The sequence below is a fragment of the Polyergus mexicanus genome, unplaced genomic scaffold (genome assembly GCF_030449975.1).
Source record: "Polyergus mexicanus isolate NDT 795.1 unplaced genomic scaffold, iyPolMexi1.0 SCAF_7, whole genome shotgun sequence".
NCBI lineage: Eukaryota > Metazoa > Arthropoda > Insecta > Hymenoptera > Formicidae > Polyergus > Polyergus mexicanus.
Window position 1 is genome coordinate 3,247,333 of NW_027223327.1, and position 27,089 is coordinate 3,274,421.

The 27,089-nt window shown below is 40.9% G+C and overlaps 1 protein-coding gene across 5 annotated transcripts in view; it reads right to left on the reverse strand.

Moving 5' to 3' along the window:
• The window catches only part of LOC138934579 (serine/threonine-protein phosphatase 4 regulatory subunit 1), a 127,198-nt gene that overhangs the window by 53,086 nt on the left and 47,023 nt on the right, over nt 1-27,089 (reverse strand). The window contains exon 1 of one of the 5 annotated variants that reach the window (XM_070298500.1): nt 24,462-25,363. The exons of the other annotated variants lie outside the window; for them this stretch is intronic. The gene's annotated coding sequence lies outside the window, so the exon portion shown is untranslated. Of the gene's footprint in view, nt 1-24,461; nt 25,364-27,089 lie in introns of those variants that run through there. 5 annotated transcript variants of the gene reach the window in all.

The following is a 27,089-nucleotide window of genomic DNA, read 5'->3' on the forward strand; positions in this document are numbered from 1 at the left end:
TAAAAGTAAATCGCCCTTGTTCGCGATTACGTCTCGAAGGAATCTTATCGCGTTGTCGCCCGTAGCTTCTCCGCGCTATCGCGGAAGAATGCATTGATTAAAGGAAACTCGTGTACTCGCGCCTTTTATTCAAATCCTCCCCGCTCGTTCCTTCACCCTTTTTCTCCCTCTTGTATCCATCGTCGTAAGAATCGTTCCGCCGGGATGAGGTTGGAATATAGCCGTTAATTATCGTGGTAACGTGGAATGCGCCTCGGTTTCCCTTTCTCTGTCTCTCTTTCTCCCCCCCCCCTCCTCCCCCTCTCTCACTCACTCACTCACATACACACACATAGTTTGCCGATATCTCTCTTCGTCTCTTCAACGCGAGGATCCGTCTCTCCTATCTCTCTCGCCTACCTGTTCATTCCATCTCTCTCTTTCACGCATCTACTCCGCATCCATCGACAGTGGCATGGACCACCTCCTCATTCATCCTATCTGCATTCCTTTAATGCTACCTGTAGACCATGGAATGTCTCTCTATCTCTATCTCTCTCTCTCTCCGCGCCAACCAATCGACCCGCGGACGTTCAGTGCCGGACCTACGGTATCGTTTATCCCCGTTCCCGTTCCTTCGACACTTCTGGATTTCTTCAAAAGCGTATATATCCCTAACGGGAAGCTTATTTAATTTATTTAATTCGCGCGCGCGACGTATCATCGGCGATGTTTCTTTCGTCCTCGATGATCGCACAGGAATGCCGGATAATAAGCTCCGCGCCCTGTTCCAGTCACAATCCATCTACGAATTCCTCGATTAATTTGCGAATTTGCAAGTTTCTTAAAAAGATCATTCTCGAGATAAATTACATTTTTGCTAAGAAAAAAGTCGAGTCTAATTTGATTATAAAAAATGTAAAAGTAGCCTAGTAGTAAAGTTTGCGATATAGTAATTCGATAAAAGAATAACCGATATCAATATCTCAAGGACTCTTATACGTTTCTTTATAGATGACATTTATCTTTTATCTTGATATTTTTTTCTTTATTTTTTTCTTTCAAGACGAGATTACACATTTTTCAAGCAACTCGTGTGTTATTAATAGATATTTTCTTGACAAGTGGAAATCGGAAATAGCGATAGAGGTTTATGTTCAATCTATGGAATGTGTCCGCAACTCTCGTGGGATAAACGTCTTTCTGCTACGAACGGATGTTTTTATGCGAAATACCGTTACGTCGTGGATTTTCCACGAGACGTTCGCGCGGGGCTCTTTGAGCTTCATTCGATATGCTAATGCCCGGAGTCGAGGATATTCGAGGTAGACTAGGCGTCGCCTATCAAGCCCTCGGGTGCTTCTCCTTGTCGCTTATTTCATTCTTTCGTTCTTCTTTCTTTTTCCATCACGCACGTGCGTCCCTCTCCCTCCCTCTCTCTCTCTCTCTCGCTATGCGTCCATAAAGAAACGCCCGATCACCAATTATCGCGGACATCGGCGGCATTAAGAGAGCAAAGAAACCCGTTTACCTTGTCGGCTTACAAGATCGTAGATCGCACGCCATCGTCATCTCGCGAGAGGGAAAGAGAGAGAGATATGCGAGAGATTGCAAGAAAAATAAAAAAAAATAAAAATGGACACGGTGGATTGTAAGAATCTGACTCTAAGCAGATATGATGATTTTTATTAAAAGTGCGATGCGATATTTTAGGAATGGATTTTTGCCCTCCCCCCCCCCCCTTTTCCCCCCAATCCAGAAGCGATCGCTCGATTCTCGATGTCGATGTGCTTCCTCTCGTGACAAGGCCCATAACTGATCCTTGGCTGTTTGGACGAAGATAAGAGAGGAGGGGCGAAGGGAAGGGAGGAGAGACGAGAATATGGAGCCGCCTCTCATTATCGGCATCTCATGGTCGTTAGGAGCGTATCATAATACGATGTATAACTAGAGGTAGATTCGACGGAACGGAGCCCCGTGCTTCGGGGCCTCTAGGCCCCGATACAACACAATAAGGTCCCGAAGCTCCGGCGATCGTGGCCGAGATACGAGGGGTTCAGGCCGCACAGTTTGCTCCCTCTTCCAGTCTCTCTCTTTCTCTCTCTTTTCCTCCACCTACGTATACGTTTTCCTCGTCTTCCGTCCCCTTCGCCCGTATATGTTCTCCTTCTCCTTATAATTTTTTTTTTGCTTGTCTATGCACGATGCTAGCCCCCCCCCCTCTCTCTCTTTCGCTCTCTCTCTCTCTGCTTCTGCTTGTTGAGGGAGGAGAGTGCCTCTTACGGCTTCTACTCTTTGGTCGTGCCGCCGTCTCGTATCCCTTTATCTTCACCTTCCAATCAGCCCTTCTTTTTCCTTCTTCCTCTCAATGTCGCCTCCATCCCTTATGCTTCTCCTCTTCTATCCTTCATCTTCTCCCCTCCCTCTTGGATAGCTAGGTGAATGCTCCACGAGGCAAAAGAGCAATCAAATTTTCTTTGATACTCATGAATCCTACGCGGTAATAAATGTTTGCGCAAAATCGATGGAAGCAAAAAATTAATGTGTCGATATTGCCCTCCTTTTCTCGAATAATATTCTCAAATAAAGTTACGAATGTCGTTTTAATTTTAATTCTATGTACTGTTATGCGTTAATGTTATAAATTTAACGAAATTTATTTTTTATTCAAAACACGAAGAGATGATTTATAAAGGAGCGAACGCGCGATAGTTTTATCGAAAGAGAAAACAGCGATGTTTATCAGACCTTGATGTGCATTTTTAGAGTGAAGAGGGCGTCGGCCATACCGTTTTGTTCGAACACAAGTTCGCAGTTTCTCGACGGACCGAGAGAGCCGCCAAAGATCATCAGCCTAGCGGGAGCCGCGGCCGATTCCCTGCCTCGGCACTCGGGCTCCTCCCTTGACGAAGGTCAAGACATACGAAATCTCCATTTGCCCGAGGTCGCAGCGGCACCTTCGAATTTCGTGCCGGACCTTCCGAGAATCGCCGAGTGTCGGAGCCCTCGATCGGAAACGACCAAGCTCTCAAGTTTCTCACTTTTTTATGACGGCCGCTCGCGTATGGCGCTAACAAGATACCGTAACTGTTTTCGAGACTCGTGTTTGTGAGCAGCGTGTTTAACACAAATCCAAGTATTCCGAACAAGGAAAGGTTGTCTCTTTAAGACGAAATAGTCAATGGACTCAAGTTTAATTCGAAAAAGTTTACCGAAATAATGTATCAAATTTTTCATAAAAATTACAAAAAAAATTAAACTAATTTGTTTAATATTTAATAAAAATGTACCATATATATATATAATTAGTTAAATAATCGGACGTAGTTATAGTTTTTTCGATTGAAATTCTGATTTAAAGGCGAATGTACCCTTGAGGTAGTAAGTAGTAAGTTTCACACGTGGATTAAAAAAATCGAATAAACTTGCGACCAGAATCTTTTCATTCAAATCTTCATTCAAAGCCGCCTTTCTCACGCATCGATATTCCTACGTCCACAATCAGATCGCCATCGCGGGATAGTTAAAAAACTGGCGGCGAATGAAACGAGACGAATCGTCCGCATATATATGAGGATCGACAATGAGATTTCCAAGAAACGCGGACTTCAACATAAATTGTCAAACGTTATTTCATTTCGACAGCTTTCTCTGACCTTTCTGCACCCCTCCCCCAACCCCTCTCTCCTTCTTTCACTTTCGGATGTCGCCGCAAACTGTCCCCCTCGTCCACGTCGTTTTTCCCGACGCGTCTCTCTTTTCCTCATAGGCTGGAAAAATGTGTCTCTTCCTTTTCCCAGGCTCTAGTGCACGCTTTATGGACGAATTTTTTTCTGAAAGGACCTACCCCACGGTTCTCGGAATCGATGAGCCTCTCTCAAGACTGCCTTCCCTCTACCTCCTTCTCCTTCTCCCATTACTACTACTATTACTACTACTACTACTACTACTATTACTACTACTACTGCTGCTGCTGCTGCTCTCCGTCGAGTTTTAGACCCTTCCTCTCGTCACACTCTTACAAACCGCTGTCGAAATTTTTACTACGATGTAATATGAAGTATCTCTATGAGTAAGATTATACCAAAGTTAGCGAGTTGCATCAAACAAGTCGGCCAATTCTCGCGGTTTTTAACAGAGAGGGAATATCCGTAATTTATTTAGAAATTATTAAAGAATATATACGCGAAAAAATTTACAATATTACAGAAAGTATAAACAAGAAAATATAATATTTAATAAAAAAATTATAAATTGTTGCATGAGATATAAAATATTATTGGAAGGAGAGCGAGAGCAAGAAGATGAAAAAGAGTATAATGGTACAAAGAACGCGAAGAATCATGATATCGTCTTTGTGCGAGGAAAGAATTGGCGCCATTTCGTTGTCGCTCGTTACGGTCCACAAATACGACGTGAGAAACTTGGAATCGTCTACCGGGTCGATCGAGGGTAAGAAAGAAACGAAGCGCCATCCAAGTTTCCCACGCGGCACCCTGCTTCGTTTCGCGTAGGCGCGACGCGCTCACAGCGTAGTCACAATATTCAAGATTATCCGAAAAAAGGTTGGATCACCCTCAGTTTTCATTATTCTATTAAAAAAGAAGAAAAAAAAAAAGACAGAATCTATCCATAGCGATTTTCCCACGGATTAATCAAAACAAGTAAATTTCACAGTATTCTTCATTATAAGAAATCATCAAATATAAATTATATAAATTATCATATATAAATTAGAAAAAAAAAAGTTACAATCCTTTAATTAGAACTAAATATCTGGCTAAAGTCTTGTATTTGAATATTGACAAAAGAGTGGAAGATATTACTTTTGATATGCCTTGACGATATCGTATAACATTCTAAGAACGATGTTAGAACAATACCGGGAAAATATCGACATTACGTTTATGATACACACAGAAGTTTCTTATTACTTTTAAAACGGAGATTACGAATGACACGCATTTTATCTTTCGCACGCTTTTCAATCTGTGTCGAAATTATTGATTGTTGATTCGCGCGCGCGATTATTTTTCTAGAAATTTACGATCCAGGAAATCTAATCCACCCGATATTTCCAGAAAAAGCAAGTTTTTTTTTTTAATAGCAAAAACAAAACAACTGTATTATTTTGGACATGATTTTTATGAAATATACGAATTTGATTTAATCCGAAAAATCAGAGAGCATGATACGTAAAATTTTTTAAAAATTTTAATGTCTATATTGATTAAAAGCGTAAATACAGAAATCAAAAATGTTAACATATAAAGATAAATAAAAATAAAAAAATAATAAAAGAAAAATAAATAAAAAATTGTAATACACAAAATAATTAACATGATAAAAATTAGTTCGTGAGAAAACAAAATGTATAGCAACGCAATGTCCCCCCTCCCCCTCCCCCCATACGCGTACATGTTTCGAAATAGATTCAATACATGATAAAAAATCGAGAAAACTTCGCAGTGAAACTGCGATTGCGAAGATTTGATCCGCGTCGCGAGAGGGGGGAAACGAGCGATCGGGAGAAGCGTGGCGAAAAAAAATGAAAAGAAATCTGTCAAGGAATCGAGACTGTGAGCAGAGCTGCTATCCTCAGGAATTCCTATCCTGATTTTGGTCCCGAGAGAGGCCAAGGAACGCGGCGCTCGGCCCCATGTTCGAAACGATGCTGCGTTTGCTCTCCTCCTCCCCCTCTTAAACTCCCTCTCCCTTCCTCCCGTTATCGTCACTCTTTCTCTCTCCGTCTCTCCTCCGGATTGGTCCGCGAGTCCAGTCATTCACAGAAAACACAGAATGCAGACGGTCACGTGAGTCGTAGGCACCAAAGTGCCGCGGGGGAAAGGGCCCGAAGAATGAGGGAGAGGAAGGTAAGAATGTATATGTGTGTGTATGTGTGTTGTGGCGCCAAGCGGTTCACCGCCTTATACTTGCCGCTTACTTCGCGTTATGCAAAAGGATGGATGCGGAGGTTTTCGTTATTTCGACATCTACTAATCGAGTATAGCGAGTGAACAATATTAAAAATAAAATTTTTGTAATAAAAATAGAAATTTAAAAATATAAATTTCTATTTTCTATTGCCTTTCGAAAAATTTGCGTTTCCTTCATACCATTTTTCCCGCATTAAATCTTATCGTCGCTAAAAAAAATAATTCGTGCTGCACACATTCTAGAGAAATGTCTGTATTACTTGGTGCATTAAGTAAGATTAATTGCAAATAATTTAGATACCGTGTCTTCGCTTAAGTAATCAAACTATGATAACTAATTATCAAAAAAGTTAGAAAATGTAATTTCACTCGTTAATCTTCGATGACAGTTTCGCGATAGTAATCATTATCCTCGCTGAGTACCGACCGTAATAAGATTACGAATCGATAATCGTTGCAGCGAAGATATCGCCGCAAGATATCGCAATGTAGATACCTCGAAGCATAAAAAGGAAATAAAAGTAGGTGTAAAAAAAAAAAAAATTAACATATTGGAATGCGATCCGGACGAGCAATTTACCCGCGCAAATAAAAAGAGAGGGAGAGAGAAAAGGTGAAGAGGAGAAATCAAAAGAACGAAAAAAATAACCAAGAAAAAGATAGAATTGATCATAGATCGTAGTCATCGCCAACCAGAGAAACCGACTGGGGTAGTTCTCACCCTTCGCGCGCGCGCGCGCGTGCACGATTCAGGCACTGTGTCGGTGGCCCGATTCTCGGAAGGACCTCATTCGTTGCTCTCTCGGTGCTATATATCTCCTTCGGAGAGCCCCGTTCCGTCTCCCTCTTACCCGATCCTTCGTCCTTCTCTCTCTTTGTACGCTAACGCCGAAGAGAAACCCGGGATGCTGGGAATAACTGCATACTTTTACACGAAAATGCGTGCGCGCATGCGTTTGTGAGTGCACTCGCATTAATCGTACGTATATCGTCTCGGACGAAACGTAATATCTTCTTTTTCGAAATCCGGGCGTGAGAACGGAGATAAAAGCGCTGGCGGGCCAGGGTCTGATAAAGGGAAAGGACCTCCTCTGTCCTCCACGCGATTATGAAGCGATTATGTGGAGAGGGAAGGCGGAGCAGAGATAGTGTTTTTCCTACGGTTTCGGTTCGTTTACTTTATTATGATATAGAAAGAGAAACTGTGGAGTATATTGCTGTACGATGACAATTTCGAATTAAGAGTTTTCTCTACGTTAGGTTACGATTCTTTTGATAATTCTATTTATGTATAAAAACTATTAATTTTTTATTTAAAAAATATATTTTTGAATAAAACTATTGTTATGGATTATTATTATAAATTATAATAATATCGTGAAAGACTAATATTGTGAGTCTAGAAAAAAAATAATGGCAGAAAATAAAACAGTTTAAACAGATAGAAATAAACGTTAATTGGAAATATGGAAACAGTTTCTCTCTGGCTCTCTTAGACAAAGATAAGAAGAAGAATAAAAATGAGCGGGAAAGTAGTCTTCAAAATTCAAAGAATTGAGAGAGAACGAGGAAAACAAAATATATTCCCGCGCAACCATGTGCGCACATTGAAGTGAGGGTGCAAATCTGGCAAGTAAAAGAGGAGCGATGATGAAGAAAATGAAGTAGTCGCAAAGAACGAACACAAAGATACGAACGAAGACGAAAAGGGATGCAGAATGGAAGCAAGGAAGACAGAAGAGATAACACGAAGAAAAGGACAAGGGGCAAACCAAAAAAAGAGAAAAGATATCATGAAGGAAAGATGTAATACAGAACGGTGAAGATGAAGAAAACAGAACGAACGAGAGATAAGATACATAACGACGACTAGAAAAGATGAGGAACAAAATGAAGAGGTGGATAATCGTGTACAAAGATGAAGAAAAATATCAAACGATATCGAGGCAGAGCACAGAACAAAGAGGAAATAGAGATCTCCCGAGGGGGAGGATTATAAGAGGGAGAGAGAGAACAAGAATCGGGCCTTTAGTGATAGCTCGGATAAAAGAGGGATGCGCGATCTACGAAAGCATCCGGTGGCGCCGTGCACGAAGGGCGAGAGGGCTCATAGAAAGGGAAATGGAGATTGCCCGTGCGATCGAAGGGATAAGGAAGACAAGGAGAGAACCTGATGCGAGAGAAGGTGCAGAAGAGAGGTGGGGGAGGAGGACCGCGAGAGGTAAAGTCTCGAAGATGGGCCTCGCCCGGTCTTGCGCGCGGCATCATCGGTGGTGATACAAGAGGAATAGGGTGGACGAAGAATAGAGAGAAAGAGATGTAGAGAAGAGGGGAAGGCAGAGGAGGAGAAGGAGGAGGAGGAGGTGGTGGTGGTGGTGGTGGGGGGGAGGAGAAAGGGGGCGGGTGTCGTGGAATGCGGCCGTGGTCTCGGTATATACGCGTCGATCCCGGCCTATGCCAGGGTATTTGTGTATTTATGTGGAACACCGGAGAATCCCGCCGAGACGGAAAGAGAGAGAGAGAGAGAGAGAGAGAGAGAGAGAGAGAGAGAGAGAGAGAGAAGGAAAGAGAATAAAAAGAGAGAAAGAAAGAAAGAACGCAAAAGAATAAAGAAAACAAGGAAAGAGCCTTCTCCCGTGAAAGGGAAGAACGAGGACGGAGGGAAGAGCCAATGGCCAGCCAAGGTGTGCTGCCCTTTCGTTTATGAGGGAGCGAGTAGGTAGGTAGGTAGGTAGGTAGGTAAGTGGGTAGGTAGGTGGGTAGGTGGGTAGGTAGGTAGGTAGGTAGGTAGGTAAGTGGGTAGGTAGGTGGGTAGGTAGGTGGGTAGGTAGGTAGGTAGATAGGTAGGTAGGTAGGTATGTAGGTAGGTATGTAGGTAGGTAGGTAGGTAGGTAGGTAGGTACACTCGAGAGAGAATCCGACTATGCAGCAAGAACACCAGAAAACAAACGACAATCACCCCACCATCATCACCACCACCACACACCACCAACCACTCCGCCCATCGTGCGTTTCTCTCCTAATTTTTCCTTCTCTTTTTCTCGCCCCGTGCCGGTCACGCTCTCTCCTCTCTTCTCTTCTCTCTCTTTTACGTTGCGGAGCCTCGCGTCCCTGCTTCCTTTTGGAAGTCTTGGAGACACCGCGAGGTCAAAACACGCGACTACACTGTTCGAATTTCTGCGTAAGCAGTCGCCGGTCGATCAATTGCTCGCTCGTGATGTTTTCTATCAGCACGAGCCGAATCAAGCGTTCGTGAACTTTATTAAAGTTTTAAGCGTATCAATATTCTTAAACATTAAAAAATTTACGAAAGAAGAGTTGTCTAAAAATACACACAAGTTAAACTCTAAAAGTTGCATAAAATTCCGAACCGAAACACTTCACTAAGTTGGATAAAATTCAAATAGAAATTTAATATCTTAAAATAGAAGTTTAATATCTTTGTGTAATTATGACTCTAATCTCCAGCAAACACTTGTATATAATTCAAGAGATCTCAAAATAAAATCTGATGCAAGACTATCGTACATAAAGCTGCACATTAAAATTTTATTTAACCTTTTTAACAAAAATATCCTCGTTTTGACAAGTTTCTTTTAATTGAGCGTTTCGTAAAGATAAAGCATAAACTTATCTATGTCAAAATTCATAATCCGACAGTTTGTCACTTGTCGACTGTTTATCGAAAGCGGTAACCCCTATTTACATATATCGATCGATCAACGTGTCTCGATTCGTAACGAAATCTCTCGAAATCTCCCCCGAAAACGCTATTTTCACAAACTCTCTCTCTCTCTCTCTCTCTCTTGTTTGTACCCCTCGTTAATCTTTCTCTCTCGTTACCCGGAACGACAAGCGCAACGCGAGCGACCAGTACGTGAGAGAATACCGTCAATGCGACGGCGGTAATTTCGGAAGGGAACGAATGAGCCAGCAGCGAGAAGCGAGATGAAAGGGTAAGGAGAGGGGGAGAGAAAATGTCTGGCGCGGGACCCCATCGCGGATACTGTACACGTCGAAGGAAGAGTACGAATCTCGAATACCGGGCGCCGCGAACCAGTCTCGGCGAGATACTGCAGAGCGCCGGTATTCGAACCACGTGGTTTCTCTCCTCTCCGTACAGCGGTTCCGTCGAGACTCCTGACTCTCGACACGGCCGTTCGATCCCATGATCGCTGTTGACAGCGAGGCAGAATCGCAATTGCGGGTACCTTGACGACGCTGGAGCACGCACTCGCCTTGTGTTGTGTGCGTTAATGGACGATTCGGGGCGAGAGCTGCTGGTTTCGCGCGATAATAATCTCAGTGTAAGATTAAAGAGATATAGCGTCGACCTTACACGAATAACGCATCATATATTTATGTACATTTGTATATATTTTTTAATTATATAATTTTAACAATTTCTTTTGCTATAAAATTGATTATAAATGATTTCATTTCATATAAATTTAGAATTAATACTGATATCGATTAATCTTTTAGCAATTGCTTTCTGTTTACGATTTATGCGCTTGAGAAAGATATAAAATTGTCGCAGTTCTCCAAATACGCGGTGTTTGAACGGAAAAGAGGGAAAATATTTCGACAGGACATTCCACGCTCAAAGCACTCAAAGTCACGACTACGGCGTGAGATTCCGATGTGTCGTCGGTGGACGCGCTTTGCTGTAGGAGGAAGAATTCTCTCCTTGTCTCGCAACTTTCTTCTCTCTCTCTCTCTCTCTCTCTCTCTCTCTCTCTCTCTCTATCTATCTATCTATCTATCTATCTATCTATCTATCTATCTATCTCCCTTCGGTCGTATACGAAAAGATACAGAGGTCGCGCTGTTTCTATCTCCTTGAGAGATTCACGGCGCGCAGCGTCTCGGGCGGTCCATCGGCGACGGTGGCCCCCGTCCCCCTCCCCACCTCACTCCGTGACACTTGAGCTTTCGGTGGAGGGACACACAGCGTGCGCGTACATAGACCCGCAGCGTATCCACACAAACACACACAGCAGCATGCATACGCATGCGCGCACGTACGAGTGTATCGGCGCGAGAAAGAGAGAGAGAGAGAGAGAGAGAGAGAGAGAGAGAGAGAGAGAAGCGTCGCGCGCCGTGGGAACCGAGGAAAGCGTTTCCCGCATACCACCATCCCCCTCTCACTCTCTCTCCTTCACGCCCAACTTGACTCACTCACTCACTCACTCACTCTCTCTTTCTTTCTTTTTTTATTTCCTCCTTCTTCTTCTCTTTCGCCTTCTTCGCCACCAATGACGCGCGGAGCAGATACACGCATACGATTGAATGCGTGCACACACCGAGAGGAGGATACGATGCGAGCGAGAACGAACGTAAAGCCACGTGATCGAGCCGTAACTTTCACAGACGCGCGCGACGACGACGTCGACGATGACGATGACGACGACGACAACGACTCGTTCCCCGTCTCCGCTCCCCCCTCGTAAAATCGCTTCACCACCATCCCGTCCCTCCTCCTCGTCACACTACACCGTCCTCCTCCGCATACCCGTCTCGCGTCTCTCGCCCGCTTCCTCTTATACTTATTCGAACGACGCAGTTGTTCCCGCGGTAGGTACGCGCAACTGCGTCGTAAGCTCGCACCACCGAGAGAACGAGATCTGCGTACGGCGGTGCCCGGCTTCCTTATTCGACACACACCGCGCAATTCGACGAGAGAATCTTTACGTCCTCTCCTCTCCTCGCGTCGCGAGTCGCCTGCGGTGCACGACACCGTTGTTGCCCATCTTCTCGCGCGGACATGACACGTCGGAAGACGTCAATGAACGTAGAAGCCCTCTCCTTGTTGTTCGCATACGATAACTGATAGAGATGGCCGCCGGGCAAATAGCATTCGCGCGACTCGAATCGAGTTATGACCGTTTAACCCGTCGACGAATCCAACTTACACTTTATATATCGAAGTTACATATAATAAAAGTTGGAATAATAAATATCTATAAATTAATCTAAATCTCTCTTATGTAGACCGCCCGTCTGTTTGACGTTTCATCGTTCATGCGTTTTGCAACAGGAAAACAAGTCAGAAATATCTCTGTCAGGCACAAGGAGTTTAAATCTCGCGCGTATAAATAAAATAAATCATTGCAAAACTCACCGCGTATTTGGAGCGTATAGTCGTAGAAATAAATCACGCGTACGTGTATTGGGACTTACCTAGAACAAAAACAATACAAATTTATAAATGCAATATAATAGTAAAGATTAAAAACATAATGATAAATATAAAAGTTATTCAAAATCAATAATTTTGCTACGTCTCGAATTTTCATTAATCGAATATTTTATATGATAATAACGTTTTAATAAAAGTTTTCTAGAAAAATATTATTTTTTTACCGTCGTTTTTTACGCCTTATTTTATTATCGTTTACGATGATAATCTCCTAGTTTGAAACGAAAGAAAATAATCCATGACGGAGTGGACGCCATGTTCGAAATTTTTTGAAACGTATTTTTTCTTTCTAAACTCATAGGATCTTTCTTCTCATGGAGGAAGGGAAGTAAGACGAGAAGTGAGAGAACGAAAGAAGAGACGAGAGAAAGAGAAAAACGGGGACGCGCGAGAAAGATCCTAGAAGCAGCAAACGAGAAAGAGAATATAAACGAGGAATCGGGGAGAGGAAGGCGAGGAAGGCCGCGATTCGGATGAAAGGGGACAGAGGGAAGTCGCCGCCCTTCCAGGAACCCTTATAAACTTGGACCCGATCTCTTCGGGCCTTTTTCTCCCCGTTCCTGCCACACACACTCGCGACGCGAGGCACGATCCGCCAGAGTGATCCCTTGTGCGAGCACGAACGAACGAACCAACGCGCACGCAACACGGCTGCGTGCGTGCGAGCACGCACGCATATATGTATGTATACGTATTTTCTATCACTACTATGCGTGCACTCTGCTTTCTCCTAGATCCCGAGATTTTTCCGCCGATTAGGCCGAGTTTTCGTGGTTCATCGCGTGGGAAGCTACGTCAATCGACATTCGCATATACGTCGTTGAAAATTCTCTTAAAAAAATATTTTTACTGTATTTTTAATGTCAACAAGGCTGTTGAAATTCGTAAAGTTGAATAAAGCTCAAGGGAAATCGCGATTAAAAATAATATGACGATCTAATAAATTAATAGTGTACGTATAAATGTTTTATTACTCTTTTCATATAATATACTTATAAAAGTATATTATTAATAAATAATAAAATTAGTTCTTTTTATATCTATAATGAAAATTTAATTTTTTATTTTCCCTTTACTCATTAAAGTTTCATTCAATCTTCTGCGGATCGTTTGTGGTTATAAAAGAGATTTTATTTCATCAAGTTCGGCGAGAAAAATAAATTTATTAGTCGACAAAACCGGGGGAAATCCGGGAATATCTAACCCCTATCTCTGTAGCAGAGAGAGATGTTGATTTAAGTTTAAATTTAATCTAAGCGAAATGTTTTTCTATAACGGTGGGACATTTCGCAGATATATTCTAAACCGAAATTTACGAATCGCGATATATACGCAATACTTCTTTCATTCTGTTTATTTAATTAATTGTGTGAAGATACTTGTAGATTATTCATATGATTGCATTAAAAGTTCTCGCTACCTTCACTGAATGATTTAGATTATTGTAAGATGGGCCTTGGATATTTATACATCATAGGAGGAAAATGGAAGCATTTTTCCAACAAATTACGTGTAAAAACTAATTATAGAATAAGATCTTTGTCAGTTATTTGCGAAAAGAATCACATGCACAATAAGCGAAGAACGTTCGATCGCTGACGCAAGCATCGAGAGGTTAATCGTCCGACAAAAATATGTGGGGGGGATGTTTTCTCGGAACGAATTTCTCGAATTCACCCGCGCGAACTTGAATTAAGATTGTGAGGAAAAACACCTACTATTTTACGACGACGACAACGATGACGATGACGACGATGCTGCATGCGCCCCCGGGGGCGGATGAGAGAGCAGCGAGTAAAGTAATCACCGGCAAAATTGGTTGACGAGATAGTCAGATTGGCCGCTGGCCACTTGGCTGCTCGATTGTCCAGACACGCCTCCGGCGAAATGAAATTTGATTTTGTCGGGCAATTTCGCGCCCAAATCAACCACCTCTTTCCCCTCTCCAACTTCTCCACTACCGGCCCCTTACACCCCGTCCCTCCCTCCATCGGAGAAGCGATCGTCGGGCCCATGCCGTACCGGAATCGGGAGGGTCAGGAGCGCGAATGGGGAGAGGCAAAGGGAACGCGACGGAGAGAGTCGTATCCCGTAACCTCGTTAAGAGCCGCACTCTCGCGGTATTGGCCTCATTGAACGCTCAGGAGCATCTTTCTGAGTGTCGAGTGCACCCTTATAAGTTCAAAGGGTGGACTGAGCGAGGGTTAGGTCCCCTTCGCGCATGAAGGAAGGGGGCAGAGAAGGTGGCGGCCAAACACGGTGTATGAAAGGACTTCTGCGAAACTATCACCAGCTGACAGAACGCGCACGCCAATAAAGTATCTAACATTTTAGACTTTGACGCGAAAATTTGAAAGCGAATTATTTTTTGAAAGAAAAGCAAAGATATATATATATATATTTTCCAAGACTCTATATTTAGTTTTGAATTAATCTTTTCAACCCAATTTTTCGTAATATTCTTAAAATGTAGATAATTTAAAATAATATAATAAAATTTAATAAAATTATAAAAAGTAATTTAAAAATGTAGATATATGTACGCACTTTTATTAATTGGATGTTTTGTCACTTGGAAAAATATCAAAAAGTGTTACATTAATTATACCTTTGACAAACGATATCCCGAGACGTTCTACAATACTAACAATAAGTCGCACACACCAAGAACCAAATGATGCGTGAGAAACAAAATGAGTTTCCACCCCCGTTCCTGCGTGTGGACACGCGCGCGTGTGTTTCTTGATTAGGCGCCGGAGACTGCTGAGAATTCGATTACACAAGAAGGTGCGAGTGCGCTTTAAAGGGAACGGCGGCCCATGCATTGTGCCGTACGTTCGGATAATTCAATTTCTTTAAAGTAATTACTTGTTGCTTCCACATGAAAGTTTGTTTCCATTTCAAAACGCGAGCAACGCGCCGATAACTTCGCCTCCTTGTTGACTGCTCTCCTTCATCTCTCTCTCTCTCTCTCTCTCTCTCTCTCTCTCTCTCTCTCTCTCTGTTTTTTTTTATAAGATTTTATAAGATTTTAATAAGATTGATAACAAACTTGTATTCCAAGTGTAACAAATAATATTTAATGATTTTGTATCGTTACATTAAAATTGCATGATAATAATAAAAAACATAGATTTTTCAAATCTATTTTATAAATATTCATGATATACTATTAATTTACGACAAAATAAAAAAAAATCTAAAAATATTATTATAAATTATCAATTTTTTTAATTAAAAATTATATTGTCTAAATATTTTTTCTCTATCTAATATCTAATGTATATTAGCTTTTTAATTACTATATTGTAATAAATTATTATTATTTATTGTCAACTATTCAACCAATTGAAAAATATTTAATTTTGTTAGTTGCGTATATTTTTATAATTTTCTATAGCTCATTTTACATTTTGGTGATGCGAGAGAAAGGAGTAAAGGCTATAGAATACCGTGCGCGCAGCCGCCATTAATACGCTGCGCTAATATAGAACGCGTCAAATTTGCAAGCGACAAAAGAGGGACGTAAAAAGCAGCACACGTTAAGATCATCGACAAAGTCCATGTTCAAGTCCATCAGAATGAATACTTGGCGCATGCATATATCTGCAGAAATAATTTATAACTTTGCGTTTATTACTGACGTCATTTAATCGCCGATTGTATTCTGACAATCAAAATTTTACCATCACAGTGAACACGATACCGCTATAAAACGCGCGCGGTATTGTACGCAAATCAAGTTTATCTGAGGAAAAAGATGTTAACAAAGACAAAGATAAATAATAAAGACAGAATTTCTTAAAATCGACACTTTGCATTTTATACTTGATATTTTATTGAAAAAGTTTGTCGTGTTTCTGAAAAATAAACTCGTGGCACTTTCGAAATGAGCGGCGCACATGTTTGGTATCCTCTTTAAAAATGCAGCATGCTTATTTTTTCAGATATATATGCTTCTCTCGAACTGTCGCTTTATCAATATGCCGATTTAAATGAAAACTTGTCAGCTAAACGAAACGCGCGATCGTGTTATTGCGGAAGTATAAATCGTCGCGCACGATCTATTTTGGTATTTTTCGGGTAACTTTGCGACACCGATATGATAATCGTATCGGTATTCTTGTCGACGATATCTTTAGTAGCCAAAACACCGAGAGAATCGGTGAACGACGGCGGTCGGTCGACAGTGGAAAGCAGAAAGCGAGCAGGAAGCGAGCCCTCATGATCTCGGTTGCCTATTTTTGGCTAGACTTCGTAGAATCGTACAGTTTCTCAGCCGAGTTCGTAGGCGCCGCCGTCGTTCTTCTATCATGCACTCGATAACATCGAATTGTCCGATAATAACGTTATTATGTGCAGGCGCAAATAAATTTTCATACAAAATTGAAGCATTCCCCCCGTCTAAGGACTGGCTATCGCGCGAAATTAATCGAAAAGTTTGACGATAAAATTCCACTGACTGCTTTCATCGCGCCGTTTGACTTTATGAGTCACTTTTGGCTTAATCAATTTCTTGTTTCTCTCTCTTTTTTTAGATTTTAAAAAAATTTTATAACTCTGTAAAAAAATGTAATTGTACGAAGGACCAATCAGCTAAATTAGGATTAAAATTGAGTAATATTGATGAAAGCAAGTTTTAAGGCATACAAATGAAATGGTGGGAAAATTAATTTCATCTACGTGCAAATTCGATTATCGTCCCAATCAAAAGTTCTCTTTTCAGACGTGGCATGTGAAGAAATAAGATTAAGAGTGACGGAAAATTAAAAAGAACGATGTAATAATAGATAAACGCTAAAAAAATTACATAAATGCATAATTTATATAATTAAATGTGCTTTTAAATTACATTCTAAAAACTTCCTTTATATCTTTGTTTTTTACCGGCCGATGAGAAACAATAAATCGATTATGTTTGAAGTACATACAAAATTGCAATTATTTGAATGAACAAAACGCTTCAACGTACAAAAGACATTTAAACAAGTATCAAATCATTTGAATAAATTGCAAGATTAATGCAACAATCGTATTATTCAACTATTATGCTTGTTAATGCTACATTAGTGTGTAAACATATTTGCTAAACCATTACATTAACACGAATAATTTGATGTTTGATTTTTATAATTGATTTAAAATGACTGCTATTTTTCCGAACAACTTTTTTTCTCAGTATATTTTAAGTTGCAGACGCGCATTAACACAAAATTCCACAGAGATTCCGAACAACAAGAAAAACATTTATCAAGTCGAATGATTACTATGTAATTAGGGAGCGAAATGGGAAGGGGCAGAAGGGGAGAGAGAGAGAGAGAGAGAGTTGGGTCGACGAACCCTTGTTTCTGAATCGTGGCGCCATAGCGACCCCTAAATCACGACCGCCTAGGACGTGGACGGACGACGTGGGCTATCGGTACTCTATCTTTCGTACACAGAGTATAGATGCAGGTGGGCCGATGCACGCGGCGCATTTTACGCACACGCACGTAGTACGTACGCACGATTGCGTGCCTGGCACGGAGCGCGGGGGCCACGCGCGCCCTATGCGGCAATCGCGCATCAAAACAAACCCTCCCCCTTCCCGTTCGCCCTTCATGCAATCATCGGACTTTCTCGAGCAATTCCTGGTATTTGAATGATTATTAATTATGGATACCCAGGGGAGTTTCGATAGTCCTCGCGATGTAAAATATCATTGCCATTGTGGCGATTTTTAAAAGTTTCTACGAAAAGTGAGATAAAAAGAGGCAAATAGAAAAAATAATACTGCGTTTCAAAAGAGAGATATCCAAAGAAGAAAAATTATTACGAAAATATCGAGAATTACTTTTTCAAAAATATGTAATTTTCTTAGAAAAAAAGGATTAATATCTCTTTAACAATAATAAACAAATAGTATTATTATATCTATTATGTAGAGATAATTATACGAGAAAATTTTCGAAGTAATTCTAGTGCGATTGAATTCCTTAAAAGCGTGTGTAAAGATTTAAAATATGTTTTTCGCAAAATAAATAGTTAAATAATTAGCTCAAAAAGATCATGGCATTTGTACAGAAGGTAAAACTAAAATAATTTTGAATTTCTGAATTTTGGATGTTGTAGATATGTACAATTGTCATCGTGCCAGTTACAAAGAGAGAGAGAGAGAGAGAGAGAGAGTTTTGATTGGCTTAAATAAAAACGGAAAAATTTTCCATGTATTTAAAATATTGCAATTTAATGCAAAGAAAATTATATTTAATAATTGTATTTGTATTATCGATTCATCCAAAGTATTTTAATTTTATAATCCTTTGAGCAGCAAGAACTCATATATTTTGCAAAATTGTTTGATTCTCCAGACACATATAATACAAATCTTAAAATCCATTAATGTTTTACACAAAGATGAAGCATTTCGAACACCTAAGTTCCAAGAACGGTAATGAACCGGTCCCACACCTGAGTCTCAAGTCCTTTTTCAAGGCTCGCACTTGGGGGGCAATCGCCTTGTGCCTACAGGCACGTAGAAAACAATAGAACAACATCCGCGATCGGAATGCACATTGCGAATCAACTGCGGCGGAATAATTATGACAGTAAACAAGAGCCACATAAAATACAATCTCCGTTTATCCGACAATACGCTAAATACATGTTTCGTCAATCGCTGGCTCGCACAATGGCAATTAAATTAAACAATTGGTATCAAGATTCTTATTAGTAATAGCGATTGAATAATTTTTGATCTCGTTAAACTTGTTTGCAACTTGATATTTTTTACAGTTCGTGCAGATAGCAAAACGCAGTTTGTGCAAAACGTAAATTTAATTCGTCTTGACAAAAATTCCTGTGTGCAAAAATATCTTACGTTCTTACATTTAATGTAATAAATTCATGCGATGTATCGTAAAGTGTCGAATATTTTAAAAGACATACGTTTTCGAAGCATCGAAGAAAATGTTTTCGCGGCTGTTCCAGTGCCAAAACGATACATTATGAAGTAATTTAACGTTGCTAATCAAACATTTTAATGAATTAAGTCTAGAAAATATAAGCAACAACAGTTTTTAGTAAATTTTAGTTCGATTTTTTTATCACAGTAGAAATTTAAAATTTAAGATTGAATTATAAAGATACTCAACATTAAAAATTGAAAGCTTGCGACAAATGATATTCGTCCGTCGATTTATTTTTAATGTATCAAAAAAATTTGACTTTTTCCGAGATTTTTCAGTGCGCATTGCCTTGACAAAATCCTTCAAGTTGATATATCTTGTATAGGAAAGTTGCAATATTTTCGATAATTTTCAGAATGTTAAAAGCATACGAGAATAAAATTGTAAAACTAAATTTGCTGATGGAATTTAATAGATTAAGAAAACACCAATTATCATAAACTTTAGCTGAAAAAGAACTCAGGATTTTAAGATACATCCTACGTTACGTGACGCTCACAAAGCAGACAATGCAGATACGGTAACGGAACGTGTGCCATTGACACGATCGAAGAAATCGCGATAGAATCGTTAGACGCACGATAGAGCGTGGCCTGTTCGATGGCATATTACAATTTTAAACCCTCCGCCGGGTGCTAATTTACTTTAGCCGCATCGACTTTTCCGCGAAAGCATCCATCAAGTTCCATTACAGCTTCCGACGTCCATTGCTCTCGGACACACCCCTTTCGCATTCGCCCTTAAGCACATAAAATCGTTACCCTTCCCTGCCGACAACGGGTTACTACGAAGTTACCCAAGAACGAAGCGACCAGTTCCAGTAGAACGATGTCTCTGAAGAAATTCGCCTCTATTGTGAGTGATCGCGATTTTACTTAATTCTATGAACATCACGGATTTAAATCGACTTATGTAGGTATAACGACAGATATACGTTATAGAAAGTTTTAATATTAAAATAATTAATTAAAGATAAACGTAATAGTGCCGTTGTTATGTTTGTTACTACACGCGTATTGTTTTTTGTATTTTTACTTAATTATATCTAACATTTTTATATTTAGCATCAAATGTAATTGTTTGATTACGATTTTTGTCTGTCATATTTCTACGATAAAGATTTATTATCCGATATTTATCAAACGTTATGTATCCTTGACATTGAATAATTTGAAATTGAAAAGGGAGAATGTTTAAATTATTTTCAAAATTTTACTATCGATTAATTTTGTTACATACATTTTGGTAAAGAAACGAATGTTTCCTACGTGTTGCAAAAATTTAAAAATAAAATTCTAGAATTCTAAAACTCTCAGCTTAAAATGTCAGCTTAGAAGTATTTGGAAGTTTCGAGACTTGTGAAACGTCCGGAACTTTGAAACAAAAATCGATAAAAGTTCAGTAACGGTCGTTTACTAGTTTTCTTTAAACCCTCCGATCGGTCGATGCACGTGGTAAAAACATGCGCGTACACGTGCATGTGTTCACAATACGTATATACTCGCAAAATTCATCGCGGCATTTGTGATTCTTTTTGTAACTAGATAAATAGAGAAAGAAAAGCGTTAATGTTGCGATATTAATTGACATCTTTAACAATTAATCCTTATGCATTACGTTTCAGATATCTCGCTGCAAAATACATTTAAACATTTTTGGCACATCTTGCGACAAATATACTTTGTTTATTAAAGAAATTAATATCAATTATATAAATAATATTATTATAATTTTTTAAATTAATATATTATTTTTTATTATTAGTCGTTTTAAATATATTTTATTTCTCAATATTAAATTGATTTTACAATAAAATTCAACAGTGTTAAATATTTTTTTACCTTGCTCTGTGTTTTTTTGTGGTGATCGTTCTTAGACAAGTCCAATACTTGTTGGACCTGTGCGCCCTCATGCGTAGGCAAAAAGCCAGGATCGTCTCAAGGCACATAACAAATATTTTCTAGCTTATTCTCCGACGATATTCAATGACTATGTAAATTGCGCTCAAACGAGACGATTGTACGTAAGATTTGCACCGAGATTAGCTCGGAAAGCGCGGATAATCATTGACGCTTCTCGCTTGATCGCTACCGACGCCTCAAAAGATCACCCACGTGTCTTCCACCGCGCCGCCATTTTGCTCGTCCGCCGCCATGCCACACGCAAGCCCGAATCCCCCCCACCGCCACTACATTCGTCTCTCTCGGGAACGTTCGTCTCGGGCGACGAGAGGGAAGTTTCCGGATTCACGACTCGAGATAACGCGGGCGAATGAAAAATTCACGAGCCCAGATTTCACAATCGACGCTCGCGCGCGATCGCGACATGCGTCGCCTTTTCGCGTAAGGTCTCACCCGCGAAGGTCCTTTGCATCGCAACATCGCGGAGCAATGAATCTCGGCGTCACGCCGAGAGAGCGATTCGTTCTCGCGTTGCGTCGCAACTCGATGAGTCACGGTCCGCTTTCGAGCGCGTTATCGAGGCCTGTGTCGATTTTCGAGGCTCGACAGCATTACCGACTGACTCGATCCCGCTAAGACTACTTCTCCTCTCTTTTAAAGAAAAAGATAAGGAAAAATGTGGAATAATATAGGATAAGACGAAAATTTCAATTCATCGAGATACAATCTTGATATTAAAAAATATAACGTTTTAAAAGAATTTTTTAATTTAGCGACAATTATGTTAAATTTAGATAAATAATAAAATAAACATAAAATTTTTATTTATATCAATGGAATAAAATTCAAACTCTAGACGCGTAAATAACGTGTGTGACGGGGACGCAAGCGTGCGAATTGATCGTCTATTTTACATCGAAGATATAATGGCTATATCTTTCATATCCCGACCTTCTCCTTTTTAAAAACGTTACAAAGTATTTCGCGAGGATTTTAGGATGCGAGGTTGAGAGGAATGAACGGAGAAAGAGGGATAGAGATCGATGGTCCCCGTCCCATTCTTCAAGGAGAACTCCGTTATTTCGCAAACGCGACCTCACCTTCCAGGAATCGCGTTCTTCAATGATGGAGGTCATCGGCTCGAAGAGGAACTCTCGCTTGTCTGCTATTACCCCGCCATCGCGTCGTCTTACCTTGGCGAATACGTAGACGATCGATACCGACCGTCGAATCTCGTGTCCAGGGTCTCGCTGGCAATGACGACGACGACGACGACGACGATAAAGCGGTCGGAGCGACAAAATTTTCAAATACCCGGAATACCAGCAGTGATAATCTAAGCTGCTCTTTACAATTTATTAAATCGTACCTGTAATCCGAATTTTATGCAAACTGTTTTATTCCAATTGTTTCGTGTCTAATCATTGGATTTTTTTAATTTCGTTTAATAACGTGTAATTTTTTTTCTTTAGCACAAAATAACTCAACGTGTAATATATTTATATTATTTTATGAGATATATGAAATAATTTGTTACTAATAATTTAATACTTGTATTTGTGTAAATTGTTATAATATTTTTTTCTTGAATGCAATTTGTTTGTAAAAGATTAAATAAATTAGAGATGAAAATTTTATTTCTAAAATATCAAGGCATCAATGGATTCCTCGAGTCAAATAAAATCGGAATATCTTCCACGAGCAAATGCAATAACAAAACATAATTTTACTCATATAATTTTCATATAAATATTGATCTTATTTTATACAATGGAATTTTTTTAATTAGTTTAATCTCCTCAAGCTAGTTTCGAAACCAATTTTAAAATGATATCTGGAGAAAATTTCTCGATATTAATTCCCTTTTAATTAACTTTTGGAAAATACCAATGAGAGCGCGGTTTTATCCAAACGGTACGGAAAAAGAAAGAGAGAGAGAGAGAAAGACATCTCCAAGATTTAAAACGCCCGTTGGACATCTTTGCGACATCTCTCGGATGTTCGCGTCGTCCGGATAAAGGTGGCCAAATCTATTAGGAAACGTCGCGCGAACGTGTGGCAGACGGCCGCCTCTATTTTCACAGCTGATCGCGTCCGGCCGACTCGTTACCTCGTGACATTTTTATCGGTCCGGCGACATTTTCGGACGCGTCGCGATGTGGTGAACGACGACAATGAGCATGTGACTCGTACATTCGAAAATAGAGAGGCGCCGCCGATCCGTTCTCGAAATCGGCCGTGTCTTCGAAGACGACGTCGCTTATCATTATCCGCCTTATCGAGCATTATGTAAGCTTCGCCCACGTCATTCGCGACAGTAAGGGGCTCCGTGAATGCGCGCGCGAAAAGAGAGAGCGATCGAAAAAGTAATCGTGATTTGTCATTCACGAATGTTTTTATAATTGTAGAAAAGAGAGTTTAAAATGTCGAGGAACGCACGAGGATGTCTTCTCATCGATAGGACAATAGGATAGGTATATTAGTCACTCGGGATGGAGAAACCTTAAGAATAAAAAAATTGGATTGATGTATTCCGTGACGTGAGGGAAATGAAGAGCACTCGGTCCTGCGAGCAATTATGCTCGATTTTCATGAGCTCATATTTCACTTTATACGTACTCGAGTATGTAAATTGAAATTTCAAAACGAAATGACAAGAGTCAGACGTATACTTAGCACAATCGTTCTTTTTACGTAGTATATAAATATATACATATATATTTATACATACATATATATGTATATATCTGAAAACATATTGCATTTTACATAAGTTCATGAAAATTTCATCTAATGATTCTAATAATTTTCATTATCACACACACAAAAATTCTAAAAGAATATACATCATCTTTATATCTATCAAAGAAAGAAATTCATATTCTCTCTTTCTGCTATCGTATATTTTATGTATATATGTATATATATATATATATATATATATATATATATATATATATAAAACTACGAGAAAAATAAATATGCAAATACTTTCTTTATCCATATATTATATCTGTTATATCATAAATTTAAAAAAGCACATGCGTACATGACGCAGTCGAGAGGTACGGAGTTGAAGTTTTCTGCAACATCGCGATAATCGGCGGTGAAGAATTCGCGCTCGAGTTTGCGATTCCTCCGAGTCAAACGGGAGAGAGCTCCTCTTTCAGACACGTATATAATATATACGCCTCTGTTGGACGACGACGCTTCTCTGGCGGCGGCGCCGTCGCCGACAACGGGACGTCGCCGCGGGATTTCGCGGCGTATCTACTGCGCAGATTCCGTGTCACGCGGTTGCCTCTACGTCGCGCGGAAAACTTCCTCGCACAGTCCGCGGCCGTTCGTTCTCGCGCTCTTTCGTTGGCGCCGACGGACACTCGCCGATCGCGATTTCTCGGATAGACAGAGTTTTCGCTCTCTGTTTTTTTCCTCCCCTTTTCGCCGCCATTAATAATTACTACGCTTAAATAGACGCGCGCATTTCGCCGCTCACCTTTATCTGGCGATCTCCATTTTTTCCCGCCCCGTCTCTCGGCCTCCCCCGTCTTCTCCTGGCGATGACGATTCCATATCTTTGTGAATCAGTCCTGTCATCGTGCGTCACTTGGATGCGATTACCGCACTCCGCGTCGTCATAGCATCATGTCGCGAAACCGTAGAAATACTCGAAACCGATATACTTACAAGCTCGCGTTTTTTCACCGCCGAACACCCGGTTCTCTCTCTCTCTCTCTCCGACAAACGATAACGGAATACTGTACATCGCGCGTCACGATGTAATTTTCCACGTTGTTCTTTACCGCGTCGTCGGGATGTCCTTCACTTATTTGGACGATTTCACGTGCGTGGAACGAGAGCCATCGGCGAAAAGACGCAAATCGACGTCGCGCAGCTATAACACGCGATACGCGCACTCGCGTGCGCAGAAGCGAAGCGCGCAGCCGACAGGCGCAATTCGACTAGAGAGAACGACGACGATGATGATGACGATGACGATGACGATGACGATGCTGGCACACGTAGACCAGTCACGGTCTCTCTCGTATTACACACTGGGTGGCCCGGCTTTGCGCGATTAAAATGGCTGCGAGTGTGTGTATCTTGTTCTCTCTTTCTCTCCCCTCTTTTTCCCGCCGCGCGCGTACGTCGCCTAACTTCGCTCGGGCAACGACTCGACGCCGTCGTCGTTGTTGTCGCATTGTCCTCACACGCGTTCGCGGAATCGCGGGACAAACACGGGACGTCGCCGAAGGGAAATAAAAGGAATAGAAGCCCCATGCGAGCGCGCGCGACGACGACGACGACAATAAACAACGATGTACGTAAACGGAAGCGAGCGAGGCATACACAAGTTAATAGTGGTAGACACGCGCGAAGAAGCCGCGTGGGACTGCGCCGCTAGAGCGAACGACGCGGCGCGCGCGTCGACGAGATGCGACGCAGACAGCGCCGTTCGCGCCGCGCTCGGCCATCGCCGGAACTACGAGAGTAAATAGCGGACCGACGACCGACGACGGTGGGCCGCTGAAGGAAAACGGGTGGGATAGAGACTCGGGGAAGGAGGTGGAGAGGGAACGCCGTGCGTTCTTCGAGCCGAGCGAGGAACGCGAAAGGGGAGGGGAATGGGGAGAGAGGCTTGGCGGCGGCGCGGTGGGAGGAGGGAGGGAGGGGAGGGGAGGCATCTCGAGAGTGCTTCGGGCCAAGTGCGCGAGTGTCGTCATATCCGGTATTCGGGGTGGCGCTGTAGCCGAAGCCGAGACGCGGACGTGATGGGTGCGTAAAACGTGTGTGCGTGCGTATGCGTGCCACGATAAAAGCGGCCGTGTGCGCACGTAACCGACGCTCGCGTGCGTGGTCTGCGGACACGCCGCCGAGGGTAAGGTGAACGACGTACGACGTAATACGGCGACAATGCGAGATCACGACGATGACGACGACGACGACGAAACGGTGATGAGCTCTCCCCTTGTGAACAATTTCGCGGGAAGTTTTTTTTTTCCGGAGCGCGAGATTTTTGTCGGCAGACGTATATACATCCTGTGTATCGAGGAACAGTTGGCCCTTTCCCCCTTCTTCCTACGCATCTTTATGCGCACCTTGCTTCGTCATGAATAAAAAAACGCGATATTTACAATCAGAGAACACATTGGCTGAATTCATTATTTCGAATGCTGGAATTCCGCTCCGAAAACGTATGCGAGTAAACATCGCAATCGTTGTCTTTGTAGAACAACGTGAATAAAAAAAGAAAAAAGATGCATCAGCGCTTCTCTTTCTGAATCTCCAATATTACAAGTGTATACTTGAAACTTTGAACGTGGCGCTTTCGTGAATTTCTGCACTTTTTTTCGAAGCTATTATCCTTGTTAATTGCCTCGAGAAGAAAAGCCTGAATAGAGAGAAAGAGAGAGGGAGAGATAGTTCTCTCTCCCTCTATCTCTGTCGTTTTATTAAAAATCAATACTAGCAGAATCACTTACTTCTCGATAAAAAATTGTTATTAAAAAATAATTATCGTATTAATCGTAATAATAATATTAACTCGAGGATATATTCAGTAATATTGGAATTGCAAATTGATGACAATTACGACTGTTGGAAGTCATAATTGAAAAACTGAACTACCTCGCTTGAAATTATATCGCGCGTTACTGTCTAAGGAAATCCCGATCATTTTTCTGCACGGAATTATCGCAGAATTATTACCGATCAAAGACCTTGAACGTTTCGATGGTCAATATGCGGTCACATGGTTGGCGACATCGCGAGCAGTTTACGAGAATCGATTCGATTAAAATGAAACTCTTATTTTCAATCTTAGCGAAAAAACCTTTTCACCTAGGAATGACTAGCGATGCTACCAAATATATTGACTTTTGACAATCCTTTACTTGAAAAGGTTTTAATTTTTCTTCGCATTGTCATCTCTATAATTTTTAGTATATAATAAAATGTTTTTCTCTCTCTCTCTCTCTCTCTCACTTCTCTCCTTAAATGGGATTGCTTTATATATATTATTTTATACATCTTTTGTCAATTATATATAATAATAATTATATTAATTATATTTAGAAAAAAATCAAATTTTTCTCTTCGCGTACAATTATTATATTCTAAGTTT